Genomic DNA, 5,680 nt, shown 5'->3' with positions numbered 1-5,680 from the left:
AGGCGAGGTACTTGATCTGATGTAGCCTTTCTCTAGCAACTCATCAATCTGCTTCTTGAGTTCCACCAAATCTGGTCTGGACACTCGATAGGCTTTCTTGGAAATAGGGGCGGTGTCAGGGATAAGCTCTATGGCAAACTCAACTTTACGCTCGGGTGGCATGCCTGGTAAATCCTCAAGGAGCATGTCGGGGAACTTCGACACAATTCTAATATCCTCAATCTAGCTGGCCTCCTTGCCATCTTCCGACAAATGGTGATACGCTCCTTCTTCTAGTTCAGGCATGTACAGTTTAGTTATTACTTCCTTTCTGGATGGGGACACCAACTTTACTGTCCTCTTGTCACAACTGACGGTGGCTTGGTTGCTGTGCAACCAATTCATCCCTAGGATGACATCTAACCCTTGAGTACCCATTACTACTAGGTTAGCGGGGAAGTCTATCCCCCTTATTTCAATCCTTAGATTTGGACACATTTTATCAGAATGAACTTTCCCCCAACTGAATTAACTCTTAAAGGTGGAATCATTGGTTCTACAGGGATGTTATGTGCTTATACCCATAATGTAGAAACAAAAGAATGTGTGGCACCAGTATCAAATAATACTTTTGCTACATAGGATTCAACTGGAAACATACCTATTGTCACGTCCTGAGCATCCTAGATTACTTCAGCCTCCAAGTGGTTCACCTTTCCACGGTTGTAGGCCTGGCCACGACCTCCTGGTGCTTGTTGTGGTGCTCCTTGTCTTGTTGAAGTGTTGAGAGCTGGCGACAGTTGAGTTGCCTTCTTTGGGCACTGATTCACCCAGTGGCCTTGTTCCCCACAATGGAAACATGTGCGGCCTCCTCCTTGCTCTGGAGCTGCTTGGTTGTTCTAGTTGGTTGCTAGGGCGGAAGGCGAGGTGCCTGATTGTTCTGACGCTGGTACTGATTTCCTCCTTGCTGGTTGTTCTAACGGTACTACTACTGCTGCTGCTGCTGAGGGAACTGTCTCTGATACTGCTGCTGGTGCTAACGTTGATGTTGGTGCTGGTGCTGGTGACCTTGAGGGTGACCCTGCTTGAACTGCTGAGGTGGGTTACCTGAGTAGCGGGGACAACTGCTACTCCCGGCCTGAGATCCACAAGTCTTGCGTTTCCTATCCTCCATCTCTCGACGCTTCCTTTCAGTCATTATGGTTCTGGTGATCAAATGCTGGAAGGTAGGGAAAGTGTGGTTCATCAGTTGATAGTGAAGGGGTCAGCCAAGCCTCTTAGAAAATGGTACTGCCTCTTAGCGTCTGTATTGACATCCTTGGGTGCATAGCGTGACAGCTGCAGAAACTTGTCCCTGTACTCACTGACAGACAGGGGGCCTTGCTTCAAAGCTAGAAATTCGTCCTTCCATAGTATCATTAGTCCTTCCGGCACATGGTAACGACGGAAGTTGTCCCTGAACTCCTCCCAGGTGATGGCTTCAAGGTTGGCATGGGTGGTGTTGGGGACTTGTTCTCAAATGCTATGAGTTAAGAACAAGGCAACACAAATATTAATAGTTAAAGACCTTCGTCCTTCGAAGCATTATCTCCCTTAGGATATAATGGTCTTCAGTCGAAGGTTATGAAGGACGTACCTTCATCATCTCAGTATATAATAAAGCAAGTAGAAGCATATGAAACATGGAAAATAATATGAATAATTATATGACATCATCAGAACATTTTTATTATCTTATCAAGAATAAACATGAACATTATTGAATTACATTTGTACCTTCGGTTCAACAGAAGGTAAAAATCCAAGCGTGACATGCGAGTGAATACAAGTCAGCGTGAACAGTACTGGGGTACTGTTCATCTATTTATGGCACAGAGCACAACCTGTGTAAAATTATATTCATGCCCTTCATGTTTACAATTGACTTAAGGACAATCTATCGAGGACTAGATAGCCTTTTCCTCTTTAAGTCGGTTCCTTTTTCTGCTACTGAGCCAAAGCTTCCTTGCACGTAGCTTCGGAATTGATTCGACCTTCGTCCTAATCATGCTTTTCATATTGTGAACAGCTTCATTCCAAGTCTGAAGGTTCTTGTACATATGTTACACTTGGGGAACATTGTTAATCATGTTTTTGAGGACCTTCGGAAGACGAAGGCCCCCAACAGTAGCCCCTCGCAGTATTAATTTGTTATAATAACAAATTTAGACTGTGACGTGAACGAAGGTGAGAGCACCTAGAGGGGGGGGGGGGGTGAATAGGTGATCCTGTAAAACTTAAAAACTTAAGCCACAAAACTTGGTTAAACGTTAGCACAGTTAATGCCAAGTGGCTAGAGAGAAGATCTTGCACAATACGATAACCACAAAGAGTTCAACACAGAGAAGACACAGTGGTTTATCCCGTGGTTCGGCCAAGTACAAAACTTGCCTACTCCACGTTGTGGTGTCCCAACGGACGAGAGTTGCACTCAACTCCTCTCAAGTGATCCAATGATCAACTTGAATACCACAGTGTTATGCTTTTCTTTTCTTATCCCGTTCGCGAGGAATCTCCACAACTTGGAGCCTCTCGCCCTTACACTTTTGATGTTCACAAAGAATCACGGAGTAAGGAAGGGAAGCAACACACACAAATCCACAGCAAAATGCGCACACACACGGCCAAGAATCGAGCTCAAAAGACTATCTCAAAGTTCTCACTAGAACGGAGCTCGAATCACTGAGAATGACAAACGAATGCGCAAAGACTAAGTGTGGATGATCAAGAATGCTCTAAGGTTGCTTGGTATCCTCCTCCATGCGCCTGGGGGTCCCTTTTATAGCCCCAAGGCAGCTAGGAGTCGTTGAGCACAAATCTGGAAAGCCATTCTTGCCTTCTGTCATCGGGGGCACCGGACAGTCCGGTGCACACCGGACACTGTCCGGTGCCCGATTTCCTTCCTAACATGGCGCTGCCGACCGTTGCAGATGCGGGAGCCGTTGGCGCACCGGACATGTCCGGTGCACACCGGACAGTCCGGTGCCCCCTTCCGACCGTTGGCTCGGCCACGTGTCGCGCGCGGATTCCGCGACCGACCGTTGGCTCACCGGACAGTCCGGTGCGCACCGGACAGTCCGGTGAATTTTAGCCGTACGTCGTCGGCGAATTCCCGAGAGCGGCCATTTCGCTCGAGGCAGCCTGGCGCACCGGACACTGTCCGGTGTACCACCGGACAGTCCGGTGCCCCAGACCGAAACAGCCTTTTGGCTGTACACAGCCAACTCTTCTCTTTTCTTCTTCTTTCTGTTTCTAATCACTTAGACAAGTATATTAGTACACAAAACCAATGTACTGAGATTTAGAAACATACCTTTACTCTTGTTTTGCACTTTGTCCACCCATGTGCATAGATTCACATTTAAGCACTTGTGTTGACACTCAATCACCAAAATACTTAGAAATGGCCCAAGGGCACATTTCCCTTTCAATCTCCCCCTTTTTGGTGATTTATGCCAACACAACATAAAGCAACTAGAACAAGTGCAATATCACTTCAAATAAAACTCAAATTTATTTTGATTCATTTTTGGCATATATGGATCATCCTTTGCCACCACTTGGTTTGTTTTTGCAAATCAAACTCAAAATCCTATCTCTAAGTCAAATCCACTTGTAGAGACATAAAGAGAGGTTTTCCAAAGAAATTTGATTCAAGAATCCAAAAACTCCCCCTTTTTCCCATAATCAACACTTCTCCCCACAAGAAGCCAACTTTTGACAAGAGAGACAATAAAAGAGTTTTGTCAAAGCTCTATTCTACTATTTTCAAAATCTCTCTCAAGTGGTAGCTGATCCATTTATCGCTTTGGCCTTTATTTTCTCCCCCTTTGGCATCAAGCACCAAAACGGGATCAATCTTGGCCCTTTAACCCCATTGCCTCACCAAAATCTTCAATTAAGAGCAAATAGGCAATAAGAGTTTAAAGATGAACTTGGAATAAGTTACCCTCTCATCGGAGTGCAGTGGAAGTCTTTCACGGTCCAAGTCCACCTTTCCCTTTCAAACCTTCTTTGAGACTAAAACAATCAAACTTAAACAAACGGTTAGTCTCAAAGGGTCAAGTTGTAACACATCTCCCCCTAAATATGTGCATGACTGGCACCAGGACTTGTGAGGTCCGGGGAGTGCTTGTACAACTTGAGCACCATAATAAGCAACATAATGCAGAATGAACATGATTAAAGGCATAAACACATGTATGCTATAAATCAATCCAGGTTTCGCGAATCTAAGACATTTAGCTCGCTACGCAACCTGCAAAAGGTCTTCTCATCTAGAGGCTTAGTGAAGATATCGACTAGCTGGTTTTCGGTGCTAACATGAAACACTTCGATATCTCCCTTTTGCTGGTGGTCTCTCAAAAAGTGATGCCGGATGTCAATGTGCTTTGTGCGGATGTGTTCAACAGGATTTTCCGCCATGCGGATAGCACTCTCATTGTCACATAGGAGTGGGACTTTGCTCAGATTGTAGCCAAAGTCCCTGAGGGTTTGCCTCATCCAAAGTAGTTGCGCGTAACACTGTCCTGCGGCAACATACTCGGCCTCAGCGGTGGATAGGGCAACAGAGGTTTGTTTCTTAGAGTTCCACGACACCAGGGACCTTCCTAAGAATTGGCACGTCCCCGATGTACTCTTCCTATCGACCTTACATCCAGCAAAGTCGGAATCTGAGTATCCAACCAAGTCAAAGGTAGACCCCTTTGGATACTAGAGCCCGAAGCAAGGCGTAGCAACCAAATATCTAAGAATTCGCTTCACCGCCACTAAGTGACACTCCTTAGGATCGGATTGAAATCTAGCACACATGCAAACGCTAAGCATAATATCTGGTCTACTAGCACATAAATAAAGTAAAGACCCTATCATTGACCGGTATGCTTTTTGATCAACGGACTTACCTCCTTTGTTGAGATCGGTGTGTCCGTCGGTTCCCATCGGAGTCTTTGCGGGCTTGGCGTCCTTCATCCCAAACCGCTTTAGCAGATCTTGCGTGTACTTCGTTTGGGAGATGAAGGTGCCGTCCTTGAGTTGCTTCACTTGGAACCCAAGGAAGTAGTTCAACTCGCCCATCATCGACATCTCGAATTTCTGCGTCATTACCCTGCTAAACTCTTCACAAGACTTTTGGTTAGTAGAACCAAATATTATGTCATCGACATAAATTTGGCACACAAAAAGATCACCGTCACAAGTCTTAGTGAAAAGAGTTGGATCGGCTTTCCCAACCTTGAAAGCATTAGCAATTAAAAAGTCTCTAAGGCATTCATACCATACTCTTGGGGCTTGCTTAAGTCCATAGAGCGCCTTAGAGAGCTTACACACGTGGTCGGGGTACCGTTCATCCTCGAAGCCAGGGGGTTGCTCCACGTACACCTCCTCCCTGATTGGCCCGTTGAGGAAAGCGCTCTTCACATCCATTTGGAACAACCTGAAAGAATGGTGAGCGGCATATGCTAGCAAGATACGAATTGATTCTAGCCTAGCCACAGGAGCAAACGTCTCCTCAAAGTCCAAACTTGCGACTTGGGCATAACCTTTTGCCACAAGTCGAGCCTTGTTCCTTGTCACCACCCCGTGCTCGTCTTGTTTGTTGCGGAACACCCACTTGGTTCCCACAACATTTTGCTTGGGACGAGGCACCAGAGTCCAAACTTCA

The sequence above is a fragment of the Zea mays genome, chromosome 9 (assembly GCF_902167145.1).
Source record: "Zea mays cultivar B73 chromosome 9, Zm-B73-REFERENCE-NAM-5.0, whole genome shotgun sequence".
Taxonomy (NCBI): Eukaryota; Viridiplantae; Streptophyta; class Magnoliopsida; order Poales; family Poaceae; genus Zea; species Zea mays.
Note: the sequence above shows the minus strand (reverse complement) of the source record.